Below are 11,609 nucleotides of genomic sequence, written 5' to 3'. Positions count from 1 at the left end.
ACACTGAAATCCGAGTTATAACGAAGAAGTTATGACCAATCGAAAATCCGCGACAAAACCGGCAAAACACTGTTTAGTGTAAAAAGTGAATTTTCGATAAAAGGATTTTTAGCCTAAACAATCTAAATGAAAGTTGTAGAATATGTTAAACCGATAACGTTCATAAAAAAAACGTAAAAATCTGACTTTGTTTGAAAAAGTTATGATTTTTCGAAGTTTCGGTTTAGCAGTAGACAGCTAAAAATTCGAAATATAAATCGATTGATATTTAGCCGACGCAACTTAAATGAGAACCGAAGGTCTCGTCAAAATTAGCACAACGGTAAAAAGACAGACGAAAACGGACGTCGGATGAAGAAGTTATGAATTTTTAACGGATTACCTGTCCCGGTCTGTTAAAAATAATAATAATAAAAATAAATTTAAAATCAGCCGACGAAGTCTAAACGAAAGTCGTATAGTATGATTTTACCTACACGTGCATATAAAGAACGTCAAAAACGAAGCTCGTATGCGAAAGTTATGATTTTCGCAAGTTTTTGGCACAAAAATCAAGAAAATGTTGAAAACCGGGAAATTTTGCATGTCATCCTCGGACACGTCAACCCTCGCATGCGAGGTTTCCACGTGTCATCTTCTGGTTGGACCGCAATTCGCCGTGTCACCATCGGATTGGACCGCAGCCGAGGTCCAATAAGAAGCCTACACCTTCGCAGGAGACACCCCGCGGACACTCCTCGGATGCTCCTCGGACCCTCGTGCACTCCTCCTATTGGACTGAAGCCTAGCCCAGTCCGAAGCCTCCACCTGTATGAGCCTCGCACGTGGACCTCGCTGCTGACCGACGCGTGGCTGCTGACTCTTCCTCGCCTTCGCCAGCTGTCCTCCTCGGCCGAACCCTCGCACCCCTATATAAAGGGTGCGAGCCTTCTCGCATTTGAAGGATTTTTCACCTCAAAATTCAACCAAATTCACCATTTCACCCCCTCGACTTTCTCACAACCCCCCAAGGCCTCGGTATCGTGTCTAAAGCTCGAAGCAAGCCCCGGAGCCCCGGAATTCTCGAGAAGTTATCCTCTCTCCTGTCGAAACTCTGCCCGATTTGAGCCGGTTTCTCGTCAAATAAACTCCTTCCAGGAAACGAAACACTGCCCGAATCACCGCTTATCAAAGTGAGTTCATACCCCTATAATTTACCTTTTCAATGGTTTTTAAATGCTTTTTAGGGGGGAATACAAGTTTAACACAATAATAAATTGTGTTAATAACTGTATGTGATAATAATCACACAAAATGTTTCCGTATGCTTTCAAGAATTACCAAATACTTCCAAAATAACTTAAAGCCATGTAAACTCTGTTAAATTCTTTGAAAAATGTTTTATAAACTATTTCAAATTATAAATGCCAAAATCATGTTTATATATGTATAAATATATAAATAAGATTTGAAGGGCTTAGGACTAATGAATTATCTTATTTCCTTTTCCTTGTTTGGATGTGGAATTAAGGTTGTATTATTTGTCCGAAGGGCGTTTCCTTCTTAATTATATATATATATATTATACATATATGAGTCTAAAAGGTTACTCCTTTTAGTATCAATACCTTTGTATCAGGCTGAGCAAAGGTGTTCATCCATGAGAAATCACTCTAATCAGATAGAACATAAAAATTATAATAGGTATAATTTATGATTCAAAACTAAATATACAAGTATGATTCACGACTGTATACTTTCCAAAGAATTACCAAAATTCATTCAACTATACCAAGATATGTATAATACCTTTAATATACGAACAACATATTAAAGAAGTAAAGATACATCATTCCGGGTTTGCATTAGCAATGGTACTATACAGAGTACCAAAGTTAGCAAACACGAGGTAATAATACATCATTCCGGGTTTGCATTAGCAATGGTACTATACAGAGTACCAGAGTTAGCAAACACGAGGTAATAATACATCATTTCGGATTTGCATTAGCAATGGTACTATACATAGTACCAGAGTTAGCAAACACGAGGTAATAATACATCATACCGGGTTTGCATTAACCAAGGGTACGATACAAAGTACCAGAGTTAGCATTCACAGGGTAATAATAATACATCGTAAATCTCGTTGAAACAATAAATTTGTAAGACCCTTCACGGTGTACTTATCTAAGTACGACCTTTTAAGTCCTGAACTATTAGCCAGAATCTCTTGTAGGGAGAGCGTGAATTTGTGTATAGATCTATATGAGACTGACAATCCCGCACCTCTACTGTTCGCTACAGTTTGGCCGACAGGCCTAGGGTGTCAAATATCATTCCATTCCGACGCCTGAAGAACGTCGCCGCAGGCATATCAGTCATATTAGTATGGTTAATAGAACTCACATGGATAAAACAACGAGTGAATTACAAAGTAATATACTTCTCTTATAACAGTAAGAAAAGTTAATTACATCCCGACCAAGTGTACGTTCTGTAGTTTTTACTTACAGTAAAAGCTACGTATCATGAAATCAAGTATTGTACTTCTGATTTTGAACATTTAAAACCACAAGGCAGTATTATGGATAATACAATACTCTCCAAGATTAATACTAAGGTTTTTACTATAGAACATATATAACTAAGAACACTTTTACAAATGAAACGGTTTATGGGATTAAACCACTTATCAAATGAAACTTAGTCATTCAATCTTTGTAAACTAGTATAACATAAAAGACCTTTAGTGGTTAATTCTATAATTGCTTAGTTATTACATCAGAGTTGTACATAAGTAATATCCGATTGACAGTGAAATGTGTGACTTCCGCCTTACTTCCTATTCCTTGTTTGGTTGTGGGCTTAGGGCAGATACACCCATTTTACTGTCCGTTCGATATTGGGTTATATATAATCAGTATAAACTAGGTAATTACAGAGGGAAACTATTGAGGTTATCAGTTAATCACCTCAGGAAATATAGGATTTCCTAGAGAAACCAGTGAACTTATCCAAAGAACTTAGGGTATACTTAACAGAACTAAAATATTTATGAACTCACCAGCTTAAATTCTGATCTACTCTTTCCAAATAACTTGTATTCTCAGGAATCCAGTAGACAGGTACACTCCCGAAGCTTTTGAGAAGACTACCTAGTACCGTACCGCGACTCTTGTCTTCTACTGTACCTACCTTAATGTTTGAATATGTAATGTTTAAACACTTATGTAAAACTTATACTTATTAATGCAATGGTTGTTTGTACTTTGAATACTATATTGCATATGTTGTGATACATACCTAAAGTCCTCCGCCCCCGAACGATTCCGCCGTTCTGGTTTGGGGGTGTGACATTTACGTCCATGCATGGCCTAAAAGGGCTAAACTCGTCAAAACAAGGCTTTACAAGGACATTGGATCATGTAGGTTGTCCTAATCTTAATAAAGCTTGTGTCTTTAGGCTCAATGGACCTCCTACTGTCTAGATCCGAAGTCTCATCTCCCAACCATGCTCACAATCATGAATGCCTCAAAAAGAAGCTAGAAAGGCCATAAAGTCATATATGAGGAGATCTAGTACTAGAGTGATCAAGGTAACAACTTGTTACCTAAAATGAGATGCTAAAATGAAGTAGGTAACAGATCCTCAGCCTTCTCCTTGATCCAAGCTCTTGAATCCTCAAGCCTCTTCAAGAATTTCACCAAAATAAGCACCTTAAGCCTCACACACACTCAAGATAGGGTTTAGCTCACTAGGGTTTGTTCTCTAGATGTGGGGAGTGATGAGGGAGGCGGGGTGGAGGCTTAGAGTCCTTTAAATAGGGTGCAAAACCCGAATAATTAGGGTTTTCTCCATCAGCACCAACTCGTCGAGTTGGGTCCTCCAACTCGTCGAGTTGACTCCAAAACACGCGACTAATCTTAGTCTCTACTCGACGAGTTGAAGCCCCCAACTCGTCGAGTTGCCCTCTCTAAATGAATATAATTTGATTAAATTCATACATGGGAGTCTGACTGTTACAAAAAAAGCATGGCGGAACGGACACGATGAGCAAGGATTGGTTGTATGTCGTCTACAATATCTATTCAGGAAGAAACAATGCAATCGATTTGACCGAAGTCCTATGGCAAGACTTTCGGAAGTTTGTCATCAAGAGAAAGCCAAACGAGATCTCTAGTTCGAGGTTCTTGTCTCTTACACTTCAACAACTATACAAGGAGGGAAGAGAGCCAATTCCCATCAACACTGAACCAAAAGAGGTATTTCTCTCTTTCAAATCTATTAAAACATACATGCTTCCAAACTAGTCCTCTTTCAGACCTACTCGTAGGTTGCCACTAGGGATGAGAATTTGGCCCGAAAACCCGAACCGAACCGAAAACCAAACCGAACCGAACCGAATTAGACCCGAATAAGCAATTCGATTCGGTTTTCGGGTATCTATATAAGGCTTATTCGGTTTTCGGGTTATTCGGTCCGGGTTACCCGAATAAGGGCTTATTCGGTCCAAAAGGACCGAACCGAATATGAAAAGTCACATTTTTTTCCTAACACAATTGCTTATGCGGTCTTCTTTTCTACCGATCGTTACCCAACAAAACCCACGTAATACACCAAAAAAAATCAACGAAATCGAATTCGATCATCCGTATTACACCAAATCGACAGTAGCGTATTACACCAAATCGACGAGTCGACGATATTACTCTTTGATCGATTGAGGTTTTTCTCATCCTTGCGACATTACTCTTTGATCGACAGTTGCGACTGCTGCCCTTGCGACTTGCGATAACCTGGACTCATTGATCGATCATCACTAGTTCAAAGTTCAAACTTCATAGTCCATTCACGATAAGAAAAAAAAAAGTCGGCCCTTGCGTCTGGAAAAAATAATCGTCTCCTCGTCCTTGTTTTCTAGTTTCTAGTGTGATCAAACTCCATTCAAGTCATGGAAAATTGGGTTCCAAATCAAGAAACTCAAGTAAGTATTTGTATCTTAATCTACTACTCAATCTTTCAATGTGTTATTATGTATGTTACTCATTAAAATTGAATGTGTTAATCTACTACTCAATTTTTTAATTTGTTTCTTTAAAAGATTTGTTATGAAATCATAAGCTACAAAAGTCATACAAAATACAATATTTATAATCACATTCTAAATGTTATTCGGCTCCTTAATCATCTTGTACATGTTATTTGGGTCGGAACCGAACCGAACCGAATAATACCCGAACCGAACCGAACCGAACATGTATTGCTTATTTGGTTCGGTTGTCGGTTCATACAATTACCCTTATTCGGTTTTCGGTTTATTCGGGTTCGGGTCGGTTCGGTTCGGTTCCGACCCGAATAACATCCCTAAGTTGCCACAACATTTGTTGGCAGTTCTTCCATCCGGTTCACAATTTCTCAAACATCATTTAAAGACCTTAACTTTGTTTGACCCAACACAGTCTGCCCCGGTCTCTGATGAACCTCAGCCCTCGGATGTGAACATACCAACCTCGACTGGTGGTAAAAAGAAAAAGATGGCTAAAAGAAAAAAATTTCATTCCAAAGCTCCAGCCAAAAAGAGATCCAAAGTCAGTGGTTTCTCTCAAAAAGGAATCACACAATGACATTCCGTCTGACTATGGACGCCCGATAACCCCACCTGGCTACTCTTTTGAAGTACCCTTCAGAGTTTCAAAACCACTCGCACACACTCACGGGGAGTCTCCACATAATCCACCCCCATCTTCCCAACAAGATGGTGCAGGTGTTAATAAAAGTTCCTTGCAGCCCCTGGAACAAACCCACGTGTCATTTATTCCATTATATTCTTTCTACACAAGCACAATCTAGGGTCCCTACCTCGTATTCTAAGCTCTAAGAAGCTAGGATTGTCCATCTAACTTATAGAGCCCCAAATGGTCTGATACCTGGTTCAGGTAAAGGACGACCAGGTTCTACTAACGATAATTGGAATGACTTTGTTGACAGGGCTCATACTAGACATCCGAAGTTGACACGAGCTCAAGTTGAATCCACTCTCATCTCCATTCGAAAAAGGGCTATTTAGAGCAACTTGACGTTCACTGATCCCACCAATGAAGAAACATACCAAGAGTTTACCTCTTCGGATCTAGCCCAGAACGTTGCCACAAGAGAAGCTCATGACACTACAATCATTCTGGATGATTCTCCAAAGTCACCACATGTTGATGCCTTCCAGCCGCCCTCAGATGGAGAACACTCAACGGAATTTATGTTTGACGATGATAGCGCTTCCGTTGGAGCTCTTCCACTCTTCTCCACATTCACGACTTTACAAAGGCCATCGTCTCCAAAGGCAGTCTATGACTTCGGACTGTCATCCTCCTCCTCGGAACGTGTTGACGAAGAAATTCAGATTGATGACCAGGTCCAATCAACTCAAGGCGGTGAAACATAAACAAATCCTCCTCAAGGCAATCAAATAGAAAATAATCCCTCTCCTTTTGACCCTCAAGGTGATAGAGGTGGTGATGATGATAAATTTGAGAGTTCCACCTCGGATACTGGCTCATCAGATGAAAATATTGCTGATCCATTTGCCATTTTGGAACTCCGAGACAATGTGGCAACAACTGTCTCCAAGGTCGAATTCCTTGATAAAACTGTGGCGCAATTAGACTCCAAGCTTGATCAAAAAGTCTCCAGCCTCGACTCAAAGCTCGATGTCATTCTCAAATCTCTTTCAGAGATTAAACAAGTTGGGCCCTCGGAAGTTGAAAGAGCAGATCAAGTTGATCAACTCATATCTCAAAGATTCAAGCACACCATGGAAGAAGTAGAACAGAAGTATAACGACAACTTGGATCACCACATCTCCACCACCACGATCATGCTGAAGATCCACAACAACATGATAAAAGAAACCAACGAGCTGATCCAACAAACTCATGTGTGTCATGAAAAACAGATCCAATAGTTGGAGAAGGAAATAAGGAAGAAGTACGAACTCGACCTCATCATTCAACAGGTCCAAATCAAGTTGCTCCGAGCTTGTTGGAACATCGTTGACGTTCCGAACAACAAGTTCGATGAAATGCTCTCCATCTTGGGCACCTTGTTCGATCATTTGAAAGCCCAAGCCCCCACTGCTGAAGAATACAATGCTCTCTCTAAGCAAATGAATATAAGCTTTCAGAGAGTATTCGAGAGACTATCCGAAGTCCAGGCCACTGCTAGACTTGCCTCAGATGCCGAGCCCTCTGAAGCAAGAGGAGGAGAAGGATCTAGCCGTAGGGGTCGTTCAATCCAGTGGAAACCTGCCTCGGAGTCAGGGCCGGTCCGTTGTTTTTGAAGGCCCTGTACGAAACATAAAAATGGGCCCATATATATATATATATATATATATATATATATATATATATATATATATATAACAAAATAAATTTAAGAATGATGAATTGTCAAAAGAAAAATTGAAATATAAATTAAATTAATGAAAAATGGTAAATGCAAAAGTATAAAATTTTAGAGGGTATATATATACACATTTTGAAAGGTAGTTCCCTAAGCAAAACTAACTACTAAAGCTGAAGGGGCAAAACTAAAACTTATGGAAACAAATAAGCTAACTTTTAAGATGGAGGAAAAAAGAGTCGAACCCGCGTCACGAAGTTAACAGGCTCGCATAATTAATCCTTCAAGCCATCTGAACTACATCAATTTTGTTTACATTGTTGTATAAAATAATATATACTAAGATATTAAATATATATAATTTGGTTAAAATCGGACCCTATTTTTCTCGGGGGTCCTGTGCGGCTGCACACTTTGCACACCCTTAGGGCCGGCCCTGCTCGGAGTTCACTCTCCGAGATGAGTCTGATGATGAAGACGAAATACAGGTTGTATCCAAGGACCCTCCGACTGAAGAAGAAGAAGAAGAAGAAGAAGAAGAAGAAGAAGAAGAAGACAACCTAATCTTGAACGATGTTGTAGTACTTCAAGCTCCTCGGAAATATCCGGCGAAGGTTCTTTCGGAGGAAGAAATAAGGATATGGTCTGCTGTCACTTGGCCATCATCCTTGGTAGATGTTCTTCAACGAAGCCGTGAAATGGATAAAATCAAGACGAAGCTCATCGTTGATGCATTTAGAGCTACTATCAGTCTATGTTTCTTCCTATCCCTTCTTCGAGAATCGTCCTAATTGATGAAGGTTCTCCTGCTCGGAAACCAGACGATATTACAGAAGAGCCTCTGATCACTCCTCTTCCGAAGTTCATTATCTCTGAAACCATTCAACAAGTCATTTCAGACTTGAAAAAACCGCGTTAAGACAAAGGGAAGAATGTTGCCTCAGAACCAAGCAGCCTTCCTAGGACCTTCAGAAAGTCTGAAGGCTGGTCTCAAGCTCAAATCGATCAAGCACTTGAAGAAAGCATCTACATTCAAGCGTTGAAAGATAATCCAAATTCGATGCTAGGCATATCCCCACTCTTCCGAGAAGGTATAGTTCATGATCAATACATTGTGCCCTTCATGTACTTCGATCTTCCCACGCAAGACTCCGACCATATCGATCTCCCAATATCTCCCTTCGGAAAGTACTACATCAAGTTCGCTCCACTTTTTCCAAATGATGATCCTCAGACAATCATCAGGACTGAGCAAGAGAGGTTGAAGGGATTCTATTCCGTTAACGTATGTCCTCAGAAAGAAGTGTGGTCTTGGAAGCGAATCACAAAGATTGTTGGGTTTGGAAATAAGGTTCAAAGCAAGTCCGACCTAAATTGTTTGATGTACAGATATCACATTTCTCAGAACAAACAAGCCACCATAACTATCTCAGAACAAACAAGATTGTTGGGTTTGGAAAGTACTACATCAAGTTCGCTCAACTTTCTTTCTTTCTTTCTTTCTTTCTTTCTCTCTCTTTCTTTCTGTATTCTTTCTCTCTCTCTCTCTCTCTCTCTCTCTCTCTCTCTCTCTCTCCACCTCTCTCGTTTAATAGATGTTGGGAAACTCTCTTCCTCCTCCTCCTCCCACAACTCAAACTTCTTACTCATTTCCAGTCTCCAAAGAAAGAAACTCATCGGTGGGGCCAACTACCTCAACTGGATAAGGAACCTGAGGATCACTTTGAGGTACAACAATCGTGAGCACGTGCTCGATCATCCAATTCCCAAAATCGATGAGCACTCAACTGATGAATAAAATCCCTCCATGCAAAACATGTTGATGACTTGAATAAGGTCTCTTGTATCATGATAGTTGTCGTGTCTTAGGATCTCCAAAAGACATTCGAGAACACTTTGGCATATGAGATGAACTTGAAATTAACGAAAATGTTTCAACAAATAGTGAGACAATAATGATTCTAAGTCTTCAAAGCCTTAACGTCATGCAAAATAGAAAAAGGCGGCTTTGTGTGTACTCATGTTCAACAAATTCAGAGTTACATTGACAGGCTTGAGAACCTCGATGTGGTATTTGACGAGAACCTAGCAGTGTATCTCGTTCTTGGTTATAACACCAAAATGACAAATTATAGTCTAAACTCAAGTATATAAAACTTAAATTACATGTTGGAAAAAACCGCATGTCAATCCAACTTAAAGCGAATTAGATGTGCTTGTTTAAAGATTTTCCCAGAATACAAAAGTTTAAAATAATAGCTGAAAAATTGAAATATTTCAGCTTTGATATCCTAACTTTGAAGAAATGTAATTCATTGAATATAACACCAAAAACATAAAATTATAGTCTAGACTAATGTACAAACTCTAAATTATACGTTGGAAAAAACCGCATGTCAATCCAACTTAAAACAAATGAGTTATAATTGTTTAAAGATTGTCACAAAATCTGGTCGAAAACCGGTTTTTACCCCGAACCGGTCGGACCGAACTTGTAAAAAAACCAGACCGGTTTTGATCAATTCCTAGAACCGAAAACCGGCCCGGGGATCCAAAAAAGAGTCCAAGTCCTGTCCGGTCCACGGGTCCAAATGTTCACTTCTAATCGACGATTAATCATTTACAGCTTGAGAAGGATCTTGATTACCTTGGTTATTGATTTGGTGGAATCCTTAAATTCCATATAATTGAAATATCGCATTTGTCTTTCACCAATAGACGTATGAAATAGAATGATGGAGAATTGCTTCGCACATGATCGGGATCTTGCTTAAGTATGAAACGTGTATTAGGGTGTGTCATTGTCGTGTTCCAGCATGCCACATAGTTATTTCGTTTTCATTAAGTTTAAAATATTGTAACATTAATGAAGTTCAGTTTAGTATAACATGTTAGTTTATCTTTCATCTTTCACTAAGTCTAGAATCCTATCAGTGGTAATAAGTGAAACGACCCTTCGACACAATTTCTTCATCCTTAAAGTGAATATACTGTCGTCATACCAAAATGGTGGACTATGCAATACGAAAGAAGATGACACATGTCCCAGCCGAACGTCATACCAAAATGAATGTATAAGAGAAATAAATAATGAAAATTAGATATAAGACATGTAGGAGACATTAATCTTGTTGTTTTAGTGATCAAATCATTCGTTGCTGGCTTCGTCGAAACTTTTACCATACAAGTTTTTTGTTCGAGTCTAATCAAACTTTTGGTAGAAAAAAGTTAGTCAAGCAAGTTGGACTGTTGGGTTTGGTTTCTGAAGTCCATGTAAATATGGGAAAACAAATTTTGAGTTAGTTATGAAAAAAAAATCAAACCTCGTGGATGGGTTTTCAAAAAAAAAAATCTTTTTCTATATGCTTGATTAAAATGGTAAATTCAAAGGTATATATATTAAAAAGAAGAGTTGATTATTAAAATGGCATGTCTTGATAAGAAAACAAAAAAGATGAACGACTCTGCTGGGGATCGAACCCAGAATCTCTGGTTCCGTAGACCAGCGCCTTATCCATTGGGCCACAGAGTCATTTTTGTTTATTGTTGAGCATCTAGTTTAATTTAATAAATATGCAGCCTGAATCATCAAGTATCACATAAAGAAAGTTTGCGTGGATCAAAAACTGAATGATAGCCTTTTAATTTCATATAATAATATATATCTATATTTATTTTTTATTTATAAAACGCCACAACATTAAAATTGTGATTAGAGAAAACACATATAGTAATTTTATCCGTAAATTTTGGGTTAATCTAATAAAAAATCTTCTATTTTATGTTTTTTTTTATTAAACCTTATTTGTATTTTTATTTTCAAGAAAAAGATCTTATGTTTTTTATTTTTTCCAAAAAAATCCTAAGTTTTTGACAAAATAAGTGTTTTTAAAAAAATTATTTACGTATAGTTTTAAAAGTATTTACCAAATAAGATTATTTTTGTCATTTAATAAAAAAAAATAATAATTGTGTCCTAAAACATTTGTTTACTGAACAAGGGTCGATGGAAGACGCAAGCGGAAAATTGAACTTCATGTACGCACGACATCATCTCTCTCTCTCTCTCTCTCTCTCTCTCTCTCTCTCTCTCTCTCTCTCTCTCTCTCTCTCTCTCTCTCTCTCTCTCTCTCGTCCGTCGTCGGCCACAACTCCAGCCGGTCACCACTCAACCTCCGGCTATACCAAACTACACATCCGTCAATCCTCCAACCTACGATTCCATCTCAGT

General features: G+C 38.6%; 1 non-coding gene across 1 annotated transcript; it reads right to left on the bottom strand.

Annotated features, from left to right (window-relative positions):
• Positions 1 to 10,837: 10,837 nt before the first annotated feature.
• On the bottom strand, positions 10,838 to 10,910 carry TRNAR-ACG (transfer RNA arginine (anticodon ACG)). The gene has a single exon. It is a non-coding gene; the product is annotated as a tRNA-Arg (tRNA).
• Positions 10,911 to 11,609: the final 699 nt, after the last annotated feature.

Source organism: Lactuca virosa, chromosome 3 (genome assembly GCF_052849685.1).
Source record: "Lactuca virosa cultivar CGN04683 chromosome 3, Lactuca_virosa_CGN04683_v6, whole genome shotgun sequence".
Taxonomy (NCBI): Eukaryota; Viridiplantae; Streptophyta; class Magnoliopsida; order Asterales; family Asteraceae; genus Lactuca; species Lactuca virosa.
This window is presented reverse-complemented; position numbering and strand designations above follow the sequence as displayed.